This window comes from Cryptomeria japonica, chromosome 5, assembly GCF_030272615.1.
Source record: "Cryptomeria japonica chromosome 5, Sugi_1.0, whole genome shotgun sequence".
Classification (NCBI taxonomy): domain Eukaryota; kingdom Viridiplantae; phylum Streptophyta; class Pinopsida; order Cupressales; family Cupressaceae; genus Cryptomeria; species Cryptomeria japonica.
The window spans coordinates 862,800,019-862,818,980 of record NC_081409.1 but is presented as its reverse complement, the minus strand read 5'-3'; positions in this window follow the sequence as shown (position 1 = coordinate 862,818,980).

The following is an 18,962-nucleotide window of genomic DNA, read 5'->3' as shown; positions in this document are numbered from 1 at the left end:
TAAACATCATCAAAATACCAACAGTAGCCATCCATTCCCAAAGGGCATATCTTTCTTTTGGATTAGTAGGGGCATATATAGAGAAGAAACCCAGAGGCTATCAATTGATAAAGGAAAGGGCCCAAACACAATTATGTGCCAGATCCTCACTCTTATCAACCACATGTTTGAAAATCCAATGATACAATCCAAACACCACTCTAGCACAAGCATCTTTATGTGATGTATCTTTCTAAATAATTAAAAGAGTCAAATCTAAGCATTCATTGCTAATTTTAGATTCTTACAAGAAGAACGCATCTAGTTTCCATTTTAATAAGGTCTATAAGAATTTGTCAAATATAGCCAAGATCTAGAGCACAATGAGTAGCACAAAGGAGAGACAATAGTTTTGATAAGAATAAACAATATTCTAATCAAGATGCAAAATAACATCAACTGAATCATTACATGCAATATAGATGAGTCTTTTTATAAAGGCAAGACCATATGGATATGTGAGCACACAACAATGACATGTGGCTCAATCAAAAACAAGGGTAGGTAAAGTTAGGTAGAAGAAATAATAAAATATTCCACAAGAGGTGGATCACCCACCGAAGGTGGAATGTAACAACAAGATAAGACCACAAAAGGTGGAATTTCTCCTACATAAATCATCCCTATGTGCACACTTCCCTAAGTGTCTCATATCCAAACTACGATGAGATGCATTATCCTAAGTCAACTTAAATAAGGTGTAATTATGAGGAATAATTTACACCAACAAGGTCTCTTTAACTTTAAACTTTTGATGAGGGAGAGAAATCCCTTTAACAATTGATGATGAACCAAATAAGATATTTTCATCTTCTTGTGGCAAGAATCCATCTCGATTAGAAAGAGATACCATGTGTTCATCACTCAATATTTCATTTGAAACTATTGGTGGATACTTTGATCTTGTTTTAGCATTATGAGGAGGAAAAAACAAATGTGTAGACACCTAAAACTTGCACAACTAATTAATTATACTAAGGTTTAATTAATATCCCTATTCCTCCAATCAATCTATTAATCAAATTAAAGATTTGATTAAAATCCTTTTCTTCTAGCCTAACCTATTAATTAAACTAAGGTTTGATTAAGTACCCTTTAGCCATTTAATTGAATAAAATTAAAACCCCCTTTTTCCCTTTTAATTGAATTTACATTTGATTAAATCCCTTTGCATTTAAATAAATCATTATTTATTTGTGAATAGTCCCCTCACTTGCAAAATCCTACAAATGCAAGTTCACCCCTTTTGGCTAAAATAAATCTTTTATTTTATCTAAAATTGCCTATTTCCCTCCACTTGCATTCTCCTACATTTTCCATTAGCATGCTAATATTCTTCTAGACCCCCTCTAGTCCCCTTATTATCCTAAATAATCCAAATCCTAACCAATGTTAGTATTTATTCAAATTAAAAATACTACACATCTACCCAAACTCACATGTGACTCCACATGTGACTCACAAGTCACTTCACATGTTCACATCACCTTTGACCAAGGGGTTCTCACACATGTGTGGGGATGCTCTTCCCAATAGAGCCACCCTACTCTTTCCCGTTTTGGTCCATGTGTCATAAACTCTCTTCCACTAGCTCTTACACCTTTCCACAAGTGTTTCCACTTGTCACCTCTTGGACTTCCCAAGATTTGCTCACACATGTGTGAGAACATTTACCCTTGCACCCAATTCTCCTTGTGACACTTGTCACAAGGCTAAACCTTCAAACCTGGGACCACATTCCCTTTCAATCTTAGCCCTTGATTAATATTCAATCTTGACCATTGGTTTTCAAGCCTCCAACTCTATAAATTGAGCCTTTATCCATCAATCAAGGAGAGACTTTTTATGATAGCCTTATAATGCCTTTTTTATTCTAGATCAATCATCTCATGCATAAAACTTATAGTCATTTTACAGGTTATCAAGGAGTTCAATTTATCTTACTCTCATATCTTGCATTCAATCTTTCATTTCATCTTTTCATATCATTTGATTAGCTAGCTAGGATCTTAGTTGCATTCATTTTGATCTTGGCTATGATCCTTGAATCTCGTTCTTTAGGTTGACATCTAAAAGATCAAGTGCTTTTCCAAGTGAGAGCCACCTTGAATCTTGAAGATCCTTGGAGATAGAGGAACATGAGACATGCTTGGGGTTCTTGATTTTGAAGCTAACTTAGTTTATTTTCTATTTTGATTTCTAACTCTAACATAATGTTTCATGTGTGTGTTTGATGTTTTTTTACTCTCTTTTGCAGATTCCACACATTAGAGCACACAAAATATATTAAAGGATTTCAATAAACCTTGAAAGTGAGGATGGGATGGTTCACTAGATGAAGAGTGGGTAGATGATGAAGAAGAAGAAGGTTCCTTCCTCTTTTGAACAACTCTTCACTTGTTAGTCATAATAAGATATATTTATAAGATGTATGATCTGTTAGACATGACTACATAGGGGACAACTAACTAGACAAAAGAAGATGGGTATTATTTTGGGGGAAAGAGAGGAGGGATTTTTGAGAATTAGTGGTGATTGTGAACCAAATTTAGTATCAAGGTTAGTTGTTGTAGCTAGAGAAGGGAAGTATGAGACTTATTTTTATCAATAGGGAGATCTTAGATCAAATGACATTCTTATCAATAATAAAGCAATAGTTTGTCTTGTTCAAGTGAACTATTAGCTGATCCAATTCAACCTAGGTCCAAAAATTTTAATTTTCTCTTATAGAGGATTGTTCAAATATACTTCCACACACACACTCAGATGAATTCTTAAAATGGAGAACTTGTCTGAATTTTGTTTGCAAAAAATAACTTTAACAAGTTGGGCTACAATGTCTTTCAAAATTAGTATAAGGATAGATTTTAACAAAAGGTAATTCCAACCACATATGATAATTTGAGCTAGAAGGCCCTTCAAGCTGAAAGTCAAATGTCCAAGATTGAAGATAACAAACTTGCCCACATATAATCCATGTGCACTATTGTAGTATTTTTTGGGAATTCTCAATAGACTTAAAAACACAAGAAACATATACTTGACCTAACCCTCCAAAGGATTCAATCAACAAACCCCTATTCTCCCTATTTAGTTTGGCACATTTGTAAACATCAAGTTATGTAGGAATTCCACTAAAACAAATGACAATTTTGTTGTGACTTTCAAACAACCTTATTAGGGAGTTGGAATTGTGGGGTTTTACTTTTTTCCTCTATTTCTTTATTTGGAATAGGGATTCCATCACCTATAATTATTTGATTATTCAGACCTCCTTTTGTGCTTTGATTGTTCTCCAATACAATAATTTCTTTATTGGGCTATAGAGATTCAAGAAATTTATTTGCAATTCTAGTTTCCATTTTCAACCTCATCTACAATTGTAAATCATCTCTTTGTTAGTGCACTCTCTATTTCTTTAGAATTATCAAGCACAAGGGAGGAAATCATATAATGTTCCTCTAGTTCGATACACCATCATAATGGAGTCAACACTTGAAAAAAATCTAGGTTTCCGAGTAGGAAAAAGTACACACAAAGTTTTCTCCTACCATTTTGTTTGCTCCTAAAAAAACTAGGGTTTTATATCCTATTGATTTGTCAAAACCTTCCTTTCTCCTTGTCTCTTCTACTTGGTTTTGTTACTAAAGGATATTTCCGAATTAAATGTTTTGTTGGGTGTATTTTTGGAATCTATGATAGAAAAGGACAATAGAAGAGACTAGAATAAATTTTTTGTTAGACAAGTCCCATATAAACATGGGAAATGAGTTCTCTTTGTTTCATTTGGTTTCAATAATAACTTTTCAATTGGAGGGAGTTAATTTAAGGTGAACATGTGTTTAATAGGTCAATTGAAGCTAAACAATGGTTAAAATAGAATGTGGCAAATGTAATTCTACATATGTTAAACAAAGTAAAATAAAAAATGTTTCACATTTAATTGTAATTTATAAAAGGGAGATGGAAACATAAAAGAGAGGTGTATTTAGTATCACTTTTAGCTTCACACACTAAATCATTTAATGTGTTATAGATGCCCCACACATAAATTTGAGTGTTAAAATTTCAATATCATTTAGTTGTCTCTTCTAACTTCTCTTTAAAAGAATATTTTAAGCCATGGTGACATTCCAGGAATGAGAATCTTATGATATATTAGGAATATTTTATGAATGTAATCCATGTCTAAAATGTATATTGGTGTCAAAATTTTGGATTAGATGGCTTCTTTAGTAACTAGTTTTTATGAGATACAAGATTCTCATTGAGTGCAAAAAAAAACTTGGTGGTTGTGATCTAGAATGACTTCCCTAAGTTTTTTTTTAAATCATTAGTCTTTGACAATCAATGCATAATAGAGAACATGACAAATTGAAGACAAGTGCACAATTTATCATATTAGATCTATAGGTTACATGATTGATTTATAATCACGACAATAGTATAGAACAATAAGATTGACCAATACAAATTTTCAATCTACACTAAAAATAAATATAAGAAACATCCCAATATTATCACTTTTCTAAACCTTAATGAATTGATTCAATAAAATATAACTATTCATATTCTCTCATCTAATAAAAAAACTATATACATCATAAATAATTTTCTAGATTATCTTATTTCAGAATTATCTAATTTTAACTATCCTCGATGCAAATATAAGAATGAAACTAGTAAAAATAGCTATCAAATATACATCATCTAATAGCTGAAGGAAAACTAAGATTATCAAATGTACAACATAGTGATTGATTTCATAAATTGAAAAATTCCTTAATTTTGAACAATTTTGAACAAGATTGTTTGCAGTGTGAAGCTGGATAACTTTCTCTTTCATTTGTTCAAACTTATCTATAACAACAATCTTTTTTCGTAAACCCTACAATTGCTTTTTAAAAGAAACCGCCACCTGAATCACAACAATTAGATTAGACTACAGCAATGATATTATCTTATATTAAATTTAATGTGCTACCTATTTTAGCTTTGTCATTCTTCTTTCAATAGATATAGTTTTAAGAGATTTTCAATTGTGTTTACAAAGTCATGACAAAAGGGAAAAAAATTATGAACCATAAAATATATATAAGACCTACTTCCCTCTTATCTTAATTTAGTTACACGTCTAATTATAATATTTGTTAGCCCCTTTCAAATTATTAAACATCATTTTTTTTAAATTGCATTAATTTATATACTTTTATAAGAAATCAATTTTATCTTTGTTTTGGCACACCCTTAACAAGTACATAACTATCCCATTAGATTAAGAATATTTGAGTTTTCTGTTTTGATTTTTTTTTTTTTTTTATCATTATTTTTTAAATTTATGTATTTCTTATTATTAATATTTCAACCATGATAGTTAGATATTCATCTTTGGATCCCCACATTATTGATCTCATATTTTTCAATTTATAATTTTGAATTCTAAGAAGCCCACTATCCTCACATATCTCAAATACCTTATAATATATTCACAAGTTGCTACATGATTAGCTTTAAATTTTGAAGGCAACATATAGTTATGAGTGTAAGCTAGTGGTAGATGATACTAGAACAATAAAGTAAAAACTTGAAAATATAATATGAATACATTGTTAAAATACTAAATGTCTAGTTGTGTTTCTAGTTTTCAAATATATGATTTATTTTAAAATTTAGATTATACAAGATGATTAAATAAAATATGTACAAAAGTGAAATTTCTATGATAATCACAATAAAAGAAAAGACAAAACAATATTAAAAAATCAATTCAAGCAAGACATGCAATTCACCTTAATTCACCTCCCCCCCTCTCACTCCTATACTATGATAACTCTTGGTAAAATTTTGTACACCCAAGCATTCAAATAGTACACCTAATAATACTATTTTTTTCAAAAAAAAAGAATCATTTCAAGAAAGGGAATGGTTGGTAAAAATAATATATTTTCTATGGTGATTTTTGGTGAACAAATTGTTCAATTTTTTTTTACAGAAAACTTAAAATAAATTTATAGAGGAGAAAAAGCATATATTTAAAATAGATATTTTCTTTCAACTTCATATTATAATGTTATTTTTTCAAATTAATTAATTTATATATAAATATTTATTTATTTAGTAATTTTAAGATTTGATTTTTTTTTTTTAAATTATGTCTATAAGATTATGTATTTTAAGATATTGTCTCAATTGATTTCTATAATTTAAAACAATGAACTCTAATATATGTTATGAATTGGAGTGACCCGTACAATGATTAAAACACTTGCTTGGTGAAATTTATAAATTATTTTTAAAAAAAATTATTTGTTATGTCTTGATCTAAAGAATGTCTCCTTAATTTGGTTTCAAAATATATTTGATCTTTTTTCTTTTTGTATGCCTGGAGAAAATACTTTTGTTCTTCATAAATAAATTTGTGTAATGTATGTTGAACTAATGCCACCATAAGAATTCTCTTGTTCATTGATGAAAATTAATTATGCATTGAAGAGAGGTTTGATATATCTCTTCCTTTAGTGTCGTCCACTAACTAGTTTTATTGTATAAATTTTCTAACCCATATCTCATTTTTTTAACCCTATTTCTCCTTTTCTATTTCCTTGCAAGCATTTGACTATTTTTAGTTTATACATAAGTGTTCATTGTAGGTTATTTGTACATCTAAAAGTCGTGTGTGATCATCCCTAATTGCACTATCATTGAAATTGGAATATTTGGCCTTTCGATCCTAGGTTCCATTTAGACTAGCCAGCAAAGTTATGATCATCCAATGATTAATTTTTGTGAACCATCAAAAGTGGGTAATATCTAATTACCTCTTATTTCAATTTAAGTGTGTGTCTAATTATAGTCTTGTTTAACCTTACTTAAATTGAATATATCTACAGGTTTGTAAACTAAATTTAATTTATACTATTAACTTTTATCAACCATCAAAAATAGGTAATATATAATTACCTCTTATTTCAATTTAAGTGTGTGTCTAATTATAGTCTTGTTTAACCTTACTTAAATTGAATATATTTACAAGTTTGTAAACTAAATTTATTTTATACATTTCAAATATTTTGAAGCTTCAATTTGAAAATCCCATAATCTACATGCCTATCTTTTAAGGTTGCAAATATTTTACTTTGCTAGATTCAAATTTGTAAATATATGTGCTTTATTTTTTACTAATATTGTTCAAATTTAATTGCTTCTTTCTTTTATTGTTTCATCTAGAATTCGGCTCAAGTTAGTTGATTGCCACCTTTCAACTGACCCCATTTTTTGTGCTTCATTATTAAATAGCTGGCCATGTTTTTAATTAGCCATATTATCTTTGGCCTCTATTTATGTATACCTCAAAGATCTTAAAATGTTGTCATGAATTATTACATAAAACTCTTTTGAAGACATCATACATTTTTATCAAAAACAAAGGGTGCTCATTAGTGTAAGCTAATATAGCTAAAACTACTACTAAAGAAATAGTTTTCTTCAAAAAGTATATATACTTGTATTCAAAGTGGATACTCAGGGTACTTTAAATACAATAAGAATATAGTGATAATATGAAATGTAGCATTGTGTTTCTAATTTTTTAATCTATTTTATTGTGTAAAATATAAAATTTGATCAAATAAAATATATACAAAAGTGAAATTTATAAGATGGTGAGAAAAGAAAGTGAAAGATCAAAATTGAAAAAAGTAATTTAAGAATAAAAAATGAGTAAATATAGAAAAGAAGAAATATTATTAATTTCTTTGATGTAGTGATCTATATAAGAATCCAACAACTTAATTAAAGAGTGTTGTTTCTTTCACCATTTTCACAACCATAAAGCTAGCCTCATCAAATTGATCAACCTATAAAAACTTGAAAATTATGATCTAATGACTTACCTAAGATAGTTTTAATTATTGCTAGTCCTCTACAATTTGTGCATAACAAAGAACATGACAAACTAAAGAGAATGTTGTTGGCATTATGTGAATCGATATGAGGACATAATGACATTATATGTTGTCATTGATGTCAATATGTTGAAGAGATGAGAACCGGCATATGAGAGAACCAGTATAACACTGTGAACCGGCATTTGTGCCAAAGTGAAGCGGTTTGCTTGTTCAAGGTGAACCGGCATATGGTTATGGGAACCGGCACATGGAAGCGCCGTATGACTACCGGTTGGTAGTCTCAACATTAGGGTTTCCGGTTGAAGTGCTTCAAGCCTGTGTGGCTCAACCGGTGACTTTGTGTGATGAGTTAGCATGATAACAAAGAACAGATCATGTTGCCACATAAGCCTTGTGCACGTGAAGGATCTTGCATGAAGGAGATTGTTCCTATCTACCTCAGGAATGTGAGAAGTCTGTAAAATGGTGATAACGTGTGATGGGTTATCAGCCGCCATAAAATCGGTGGAAATGGACGATGGAGAATTGGATCAAGAACTGTTGCATTTAATGCAGTGTGCTCAATGGTCAGGATTGAACCGTTGAATTCCTTAACCTAACAGGTTTAGGGTTTAGGGTTTATGCTACCGACCTATCTATTTTCCTATAAGGTCAATGTTGTGTCTCTTTCTGAGGTTGTTGGCAAAAGTTGTGTGTGAGTATCTAAGAGAAGGGATACGTGATTCTTGCCAGACCAAAAGGAGAGAAGTGATACCTGTAGAGTGTAAGTGCAGAAGGTGAAGAGGAGCTTAAGAGGATCTGCATTGGCATTGAGTGTTGTTACCAGATCATTGTAATACCTATTGATCTCTAACCACCTCAACAATTGGAAAATCCCTTAATAGGGTAGCCTTAACCGGCTTGCTGTAAATCCTTTAACAGGGTAATTCAAAGCTATTGAGTTTGAAATCCTTTAGCTATTGAGTTCTTGAAATCCTCTAACAAGGTAACCTTTAATAGGGTTTAAACCTTAACCGGGTATTGTAGCCATCCCTTAACCGAGTGATCTCTAACAGGATCGGCTCCTAGCAGAACCTATTGTAATGTCTCTAACCGTACAAGGCTCCTAACAGAGCAGACTTCTAAAGAGTTCAAAAACAGCTTGTGGGTATTCAACCCCATCGTGGTTTTTCCCAGTTGGGTTTCCACGTGAAAAATATGTGTGTCATGTGTGATGCTTTTATCTTGTGATGCTTTGCTATTGTTTGTCAAGCATATGATGGCTCTATGTTTTATGCCTGTCAATAAGACATGTTGAACTAGCTGTTATTATGATCTGATGATAGATTACCTGTTTAAGCATAAGGGAGAAATGGTAGGGTAGTCTTGAGTTGAGTGAAAATCTAAGTGATTAACCGGTTAATGCTTGTCTCAGTTAGTCTTAGCTTTACCAGTTGCACTCTGTTTCAAACTGGTGTCACTGTTTGCCAGTCAGTTGAAGTGTCTACTGTCAGACCAGTTTAGGACTATATTTTTGTCTATACTGATTCACCCCCCTCTTAGTACCGGGTTGGTACTATCAGTTCATCATTGAGTTATCAATTGGTATCAGAGCGTCCTCCAAGTCCTCTGTGTTATAAGCTTAACCGCTTGAGGTAAAGATCCCAGTCTAATGATGAAGAGGGAAGGTCCAAAGTTTAACAGAGAAAATTTTAGTATATGGAAAGACAGAATGAAGATATTCGTCAGAAGCATGGGTGCTCAACACTGGAGCTATGTTGAGAATGCCTATGTTGCCCCTACTGGTACTCTCACCGATGACCAGAAGAGAGAGATGCAGGAGAATGGGCAAGTCATGGAAGCCCTAATTAGTAGTTTATCTGACATTGAGTTTATTGATGTCCAAGATAAGGTAAATCCCAAAGAGGTATGGGATACTCTTGAAAACATCTATGGCGGTGATGAGCATGTAAAACAAGCTAAGGAAGAAAGCCTTAGAGGGAAGTTTGAAGATATGTGGATGGTTGAAGGTGAGACCATTCAACAGTATGGAATAAGAATCAAAACCATTGTTGGAGATATCAAGAGTGCAGGTGGTAAAATAGAAGATTCCACTGTGGTAAGCAAAGTCCTAAGATCCCTATTGTCGGTCTATGCAATAAGGGTTGCTGCTATTCAGGAGCTAAGATCAATAGACAAGACTAAGATATCCCTAGACTCCATCATTGCAAAGTTGACAGCCTATGAGCTAAATAGTTTCGATGGCAGTGTTCAAAAGATTGAATCAGCTTTTAAAGCTTCTGCAGTACCATCCAGAAAAGGAAAAGAAGCTAGTACTAGTGGTGAACCAAGACAGGGCAGAGAAATGGATGATGAGGAGATTCTGATGGCATTTGAAGCTCTTCTTTCCAGGAAACTTCCTAAAGGAACCAGAAAATATAGAGGTAAGCTTCCTTTGAAATGCTTTTCTTGTAACCAGATAGGACATATTGCTGTAAATTGTCCTAATGGCGACAACAAGGACAAACCAGAAAGGTTCAAGAAGTTCAAAGGAGGAAACCAGAGAAACTGTTTTGTGGCAGTTGATGAAGGTGTCACAGATGAGGAATTAGAGGATGAAGAAAATGAAGATATTGTGTTTGTTGTTGTCAAAGAAGATGTGTCAAACAAGAAGGCTCTTGTCTCTTGGTTTGATAATTCCAATGAGTGGATCATTGACAGTGGTTGTTCTCACCATATGACTGGTGACCGGAGCAAGTTTCTATCCTTGAAGGAGTATGATGGTGGTGTGGTTCTCTTTGGCAATGATGCACCATGCATGGTCAAGGGCAGAGTGTCCATCTCTCTGAATGGAAAGAGTAGTGTTGACAATGTGTATTGGGTTGATGGTCTCAGACACAACCTTCTGAGTGTTGCCCAGCTAAATGATAGTGGCCTCACTCTGGAATTCAAGAATGGAGTTTGCAGAATCAAAGGAAAGAATGGTGAATTGGTGGCCACCGGCATGCAAACCAAAGGTAACCTATTTCATTTGAATGCAAATATAAGTACATGTCTTATGGCTAAATTTGATGATAGTTGGATATGGCATAGGAGACTCTGCCATGTAAACTTTGATAACATTGTGCAGGCTAGTAAGATCAAGGCAGTTAGAGGGTTGCCGATGCTAAGCAAACTGGATAATACCTTGTGCAGAGAGTGTCAATTAGGGAAAATGTCTTCCTCAACCTTTAAAGGTAAATCTTTCACTACTGACAACTTGCTTGATCTTGTGCATATTGATTTGTGTGGTCCTATGAAAACTAGAAGTGTGCAAGGTGATAGGTACTTCATGATTCTCACTGATGACTGCTCAAGAATGATGTGGGTCACATTCTTGAAAGACAAGTCTGAAGCCTTTGTAAAGTTCAAAGCTTTCAGAGCATTAGTGGAGAAGGAAAGCGATAAAAGAATCAAGTGCCTGAGAACTGATCAAGGAGGGGAATTCACTTCCGGTGAATTCAACAAGTACTGTGAAGAACATGGCATCAAGAGGCAACTGTCTGCTCCCCAGAATCCACAACAGAATGGCCTAGCAGAGAGGAATAACCAGATTGTGGTTGAAGCAGCTAGAACCATGTTGATTCAAGGAAAGGTAGCTCACACCTTTTGGAGAGAAGCGGTGAGCACTGCAGTCTACACAATGAACCGGGTACTCATCAAGAAAGGTAAGGATAAAACTCCTTATGAGTATTGGACCGGTAAGACACCTGTGGTTAGCTACTTTAGAGTGTTTGGTAGCAAATGTTACATCAAGAGGAGTGAACACCAAAGAAAATTTGATGCGAAATGTGATGAGGGAATATTCATAGGATATTCCACCAAGAGCAAAGCTCTCAAGTGTTTCAACAATAGGACTCAGAGAATTATGGAAAGCATCAATGTAAGAGTTGATGAAACCTCTGAGAAAACTAAGGAAACCGGCATTGAGCAAGCGGTAAACGAACCGGTTGCAACCTTCTGGGAACCGATTGACAGCCAACCGAGTACCAGTAACAATGTTCCTACATCGGCAAATGTAGATGTTGATAGTGATGGAGATGAGGATGAAGAAGAAAAGCAAGAGGAATCTATCAAGACCATTCCTCGGTATGTCAAGCTGAATCATGATCCTAAGAAGATCATAGGAGATAAGGATGTAGGAATCCTTACAAGAAGAAAGGTCAGAGAAAACTCATGAATGATCTCTGAATTTGAGCCTAAAACATTCAAAGAGGCACATAAAGATGAAGACTGGATCAAGGCAATGGAAGAGGAACTTGACCAGATAGAGAAAAATGGTACATGGTCTTTGGTACCCAAACCGAAGCATAAAAATGTCATTGGTACCAAATGGGTCTTCAGAAATAAGCTGAATGAGGATGGCATAGTGATTAGAAACAAAGACAGATTGGTATGCAAAGGATATGCTCAAGAAGAAGGAGAAGACTATGGAGAAACCTTTACCCCTGTAGCCAGATTGGAAGGAGTTTGTATGCTTCTTGCATATACAGCTTTTAAAGGCTTCAAGATATATCAAATGGATGTAAAATCTGCATTCCTAAATGGTGTACTTGAAGAGGAGGTGTATATAGAGCAACCAGATCGGTTTGCCCTATCTGAAGACAATGACATGGTATGTAGGCTACATAAAGCCTTATATGGCCTAAAGCAGGCACCTAGAGCATGGTATGAACGTCTACATTCCCATCTTGTGAAGATTGGATATGAGAGAACAAGTGAAGATAGTAATATCTACTTGAAGTTTGAAGGAGATCAGATCCTGATCTGTGAGGTATTTGTTGATGACATTATCTTTTGTGGAGATGACAAGATGAGTCATGAGTTTGCAGATGAGATGAAGAAAGAGTTTGAAATGTCACTCATAGGGGAGATTAAATTCTTAATTGGATTGCAGATCTGGTAGATGAAGGATGGAATCTTTATCACTCAGTCCAAGTATGTCAAAGAGGCGTTGAAGACCTTTGGCATGGAAGACAGCAAACCGGTTGGTACTCCGATGGTGACTAGTTGTAAACTATCTAAAGAAGATGAATCAGAATTGGTTGATGAGAAGGAATACCGATCAATGATTGGTAAGTTGCATTATGTAGTGCATAGCAAACCGGATATTGCACATGCAGTTGGCATTACTGCAAGATTCCAAAAAAGCCCAAGAGAATCTCACTTGGTTGCAGTCAAGCAAATTCTTAGGTATCTGAAGGGAACTGTTGACTATGGATTGTGGTATCCTTATAGAAAGGATTTCAACTTGAAAGTATACACAGATGTTGATTGGGTAGGCAATATAGATGACCGGAAAAGCACAACTGGTGGTGCATTCTTTCTTGGTGGTAGACTGGTCTCATGGATGAGTAAGAAGCAGAGTTGTATCTCTTAGTCTATAGTAGAAGCAAAGTATGTTGCAGCTTTCATGAACTGCACTCAAACAATTTGGATGAAGCTTGTATTAAATGGCTTCAAATTTCCTATATCTAAACCGGTAAGTATATTTTGTGACAATACTAGTGCAATTAATATCTCCAAGAATCCAGTTTTACATTCTAGAACCAAGCACTTTGAGCTTAAGTATCATTTCTTAAGGGAAAAGGTTCAAAACAAAGAGATTGCACTGGAACATGTTTCTAGTAAGGAGCAGTTAACAGACATATTCACCAAGCCTCTCCCAAAGACTACATTTGTGTACTTAAGAGGTGAATTAGGGGTGTTGCCCCTTCAGGAGGTAAACTAAAAGCATAAGCTCCACATCAGTCAGGTATTGCATAGTCAAATTTATTTTGGATTGATGTGTTGAAGGATGCTACTCCTCAGGGGGAGCAGCATAATGGAATAGGGAAGCTTGTGCCTCCACTTTGGCATTGTTGTCAAAGGGGGAGAAGATGTGAAGCGGAGAAGATATCTACAGAAATTGGGGGAGAAGATGTGAAGCAAAGAGATATCTTTGTATATTGCCATCAATGCCAAAGGGGGAGATTGTTAGCATTATGTGAACAGGTATGAGGACATAATGACATTGTATGTTGTCATTGATGTCAATATACTGAAGAGGTGAGAACCGGCATATGAGAGAAATGGTATAACACTGTGAACCAGCATTTGTGCCAAAGTGAAGCGATGTGCTTGTTCAAGGTGAACAGGCATATGGTTATGGGAACTGGCACATGGAAGTGTTGTATGACTACCGGTTGGTAGTCTCAACTTTAGGGTTTTCGATTGAAGTGCTTCAAGGCTATGTGGCTCAACCGGTGACTTTGTGTGATGAGTTAGCATGATAACAAAGAACAAATCATGTTGCCATGTAAGCCTTGTGCACGTGAAGGATCTTTCATGAAGGAGATTGTTCCTATCTACCTCGGGAATGTGAGAAGTTTGTAAAACGGTGATAATGTGTGATGGGTTATCAGCCGCCATAAAATCGGTGGAAATGGACGATGGAGAATGTCTTGAGATTGGATCAAGAACTGCTACATTTAATGCAGTGTGCTCAACGGTCAGGATTGAACCGTTTGAATTCCTTAACATAACAAGTTTAGGGTTTAGGGTTTATGCTACCGACCTATCTGTTTTCCTATAAGGTCGATGTTGTGTCTCTTTCTAAGGTTGTTGGCAAAAGTTGTGTGTGAGTATCCAAGAGAAGGGATACGTGATTCTTGCCAGACCAAAAGGAGAGAAGTGATACCTGCAGAGTGTAAGTGCAGAAGGTGAAGAGGAGCTTAAGTGGATCTGCATTGGCATTGAGTGTTGTTACCAGATCATTGTAATACCTGTTGATCTCTAACCACCTCAACAGTTGGAAAATCCCTTGACAGGGTAGCCTTAACCAGCTTGCTATAAATCCTTTAACAGGGTAATTCAAAGCTATTGAGTTCTTGAAATCCTCTAACAAGGTAACCTTTAATAGGGTTTAACCCTTAACCGGGTATTGTAGCCATCCCTTAACCGGGTGATCTCTAACAGGATCGGTTCCTAGCAGAACCTATTGTAATGTCTCTAACCGGACAAGGCTCCTAACAGAGCGGACTTCTAAAGAGTTCAAGAACAGCTTGTGGGTATTCATCCCCACCGTGGTTTTTCCCAGTTGGGTTTCCATGTGAAAAATATGTGTGTCATGTGTGATGCTTTGCTATTGTCTGTCAAGCATACGATGGTTCTGTGTTTTATGCCTGTTAATAAAACATGTTGAACTAGCTATTATTATGATCCGATGATAGATTACCTGTTTATGCATAAGGGAGAAATGGTAGGGTAGTCTTGAGTTGAGTGAAAAGCTAAGTGAGTAACCGGTTAATGCTTGTCTCAGTTAGTCTTAGCTTTACCGGTTGCACTCTATTTCAAACAGGTGTCACTATTTGCGAGTCAGTTGAAGTGTCTGTTGTTAGACCGGTTTAGGACTGTATTTTTGTCTGTACTAATTCACCCCCCCCCCCCTCTCAATACCGGGTTGGTACTATCAGTTCATCGTTGAGTTATCAAATGTAAATTACATGATTGATCCACATGAAGAAAAATAAAATTTGCCAACACGAAATCTAAAACAAAAAAAAATTCTTAATATTATCATTTTTAAAAAGATTTAATAAAATATCAACATTTCTATTTTCTCGTCTAATAAAAAAATTAAGTACTATATCAATCACAAATAATTTTCTAAAATTGTTTATTTCTAAATTATCTAATTCCAACAAGTGAACTATCCCAAATAATTTTCTAAAATTGTTTATTTTTAGAAAAAGATCCACATAATTATATTAAATCCCAAAAACCTATAGAACCTTACCCTTACTACTAGTTATCACCAGTTTGAGCACACCAATACCGTTTCTTTATCCATGGCCTTTTAGGGACACCATTTTTGTGAGGTGTTGTTGAACCTTGGATTAATTTGAGTTTGTAAATCAGCTTTTTTTTCAACTTTCAACATGATGGGTTTATAAATAATAATAATATATAATAATATCTTTTATAGTCCACGGCGCCAGTAATTTGTCAGCCATTAAATTATAATATCTTTTATAGTCCACGACGCTAGTCATTTGTCAAACTTTGATTTTCCTTTAAATATGCTTCAGGTGATTGATTGAACAAATTATTTTCATCTCTGAATTTTGATATTTCTTCATTCTATGACATATTTTACTCTTCTAATTTTTCAGTTTTCTTCCTAAGTTTTTCCAACTCTTGTTCCAAAATATCCTTTTTACACATTAAGCTTTTATTTTCTTTCCTTGGTAAAATAGTAAAAGACTGTAACTGTTATGTTTTGGAGTCCATGCTCATGGAAGATATAACACTATCGAATAGTAGGCAAAAGAAGATGAAATTGGAATGCACTTATATGGGATTGTTGCCATACAAAAATGGTAGAATTTGTTAGTAGTCTGACAAATCTCCTAATTTACATGATTTCAATTACTAATTGTTAAAATAGTACAAGGATGAAGATCTCAACATGTTTCCATTTAATATTCTTGTCTATGACAATGAGAACACAACATACATTACATTCTTTGAGCCAATTTATTTGAACATGTAATGCCTACAACATCAATTGTATTTCTTTCACAACAAACATATCTAACGCCTTCATTCTTAGTCTCACTCTTAGTTCAATTACCTCTATAATTCCTTGTCCATGTTTTCTCAAAACTTCTCCTTTATATCTCATTCTTTTCATTATATTAAAACCAACATTTGTTGAAAAGCATCGTTTGTCAACCTTGTCAAAACTAGCAAGAGTTGTAGATTTACATCTATTGTTATCTCCAACCATACAGTTTTACCAATAAAAACTCTAACTATATCATATGATTAATCAATTGAATAAAATAAATCATTTGTTATCACATGAGACATGGCATAGTGTGGGTTTAGATATTGATTTTCCTTTACATATGCTTCAATAAATGATTGAACAAATTATTTTCATCAATCAATTTTGATCTCTCTCTTTTGTGACTTATTTTCCTTTTCTAATTCCTCATTATTCTTCCCAATTTTTTTATCTCTTCTTCCAAAATACTCTTTTTACACATTAAGCTTTTATTTTCTTTCTTTTCTCTTTTACCAATCTTTCCCACTCGATCAAATAATTTCCTTATATAATCAAATTTTAACCACAAAAGAATAACCTATGTAATACTTGATGACAATTGATTTTACCATTGGCATTGCATATCTTTAGATTTAGGCTTTAAGAAATACTACAAGTTTCATCAAATGTTGCAAATATTTTTTAAAAATTTTGATCACCTTTCTTCTTCAATCAAGTGCCAATTATAGTTATAGAAGACTTTCTTATAAAGCTATAATTTCTTCCCACTTTTCACTTATCACATGCTCTTTTCTTCTTAAATTGGTTGTAGCTTTCTTGCAAACTTCAACCTTGCCATCTTATATCTTAGAGATTCTATATGACACTATATATTGATATTCAATGTATCATTTAATGATTTATTATTTACTAATTTTGTTGTTATCCTCAAATAATTATGTTATAAGAAAATAAGAGATTTTGGTAATTTTAGGCCATAATTTTTTTATAATTTTTTTTTTAAATCTTTGATATTATTAACAATAGACTCGTTGGATTTTTTATTATGTTTTTCAAAGAGATGAAGTAGTAAATATATAATCAATGACCATATCAATGTCAATGCCCGAGTAAACATATAAATAAATATCAATGTCAATGCCCGAGTAAACATATAAATAAATATCAATGTCAATATCAAATATACATAAGTCCAATTCAATAAAATGTAAATGCCAAAATAAATATATCATAAGTTCAACTCTAAAATTGGTAATATCCAACTAAATACATCATAAGTCTAACTGTCATATGAATAAATAGACACATCATAAAATAAACGTCAATCATCATGTCTAATCCTAATTGACACTCAAAGTGAGATTAAATCTCTGAGTGATTAATAGAAACCTATAAAATATATACAAATAAATTAAAACATAATTTAAAAATTTATATTCAATATAAAACTAGAATATATATTATAATTGTCCATGTCTTTGGTCACATGGTTTAAATATTATAATATATTTTAACTTATAAAAATTATACTTATGTAGCTATACTATGAGAAGATGAAACTAGAATGCTCTTACATGGGATTCTTGGCACAACAAATGGGTAGAAAATTTAATTAGTCTATCAAATCTTCTAATTTCCATGATTTTGATTATTAATTGTTAAAATAGTATAAGGATAAAGATCTCAACATGTTTCCATTTCATATGAGAACATTGCACACATTGCATTCTTTGAGCTTATTTTTCTAAACTTGTAATACATGTAATATCAATTATGTTTCTTTCACTACTAACATATCCAATGCTTTCACTTTTTGGTCTCACTTTTAGCTCGATTGACTCTATAATTCCTTTTCCATATTTTATCAAACCTTATCCTTTATATCCTAGTCTTTCTATTATCTTAAAACCAACATTTGTTGGGAGAGGGTTTATCCCTGTCTCCTATGTCATTTCTGTTAATGCGAACAAGGAGTCTGAACAGGAAATCAAGAACAATGTGAAGGTCTTCATGGAGCATAGTGCTATATGTAGATTCAAGGGTATCTAGCCTAGCCTCTCGAAGTTGCATAAATGGATTTCCCAGCATTGGGATCCCCTCATTTATGGTACAGTTCACATATTCCCTATGGCTAAAGGTTTCTTTGTTGCTAAATTTGAGGATGCTAATGACAGAAGAAAAATCTTGTGTGAAAGTTTTTTCTATGAGAAAGATAATATGCCTCTTTTGGCCAAACCTTGGCACTCTGACTGTAACCCCCTTTCAGAGTTGTTCAACAAAATCTCGGTTTGGGTTAGGCTTCCTTACCTTCCTCTACACTTGTGGGTTGATTCTCTCTTTGAGGATATTGGTGATGCTATTGGGAGCTTCATTATGGTGGATAATGACTCTTATGGGCTTTAGCATACCACTTTTGCTCGCATTTTGGTTGAGTTAGATGTTTCTAA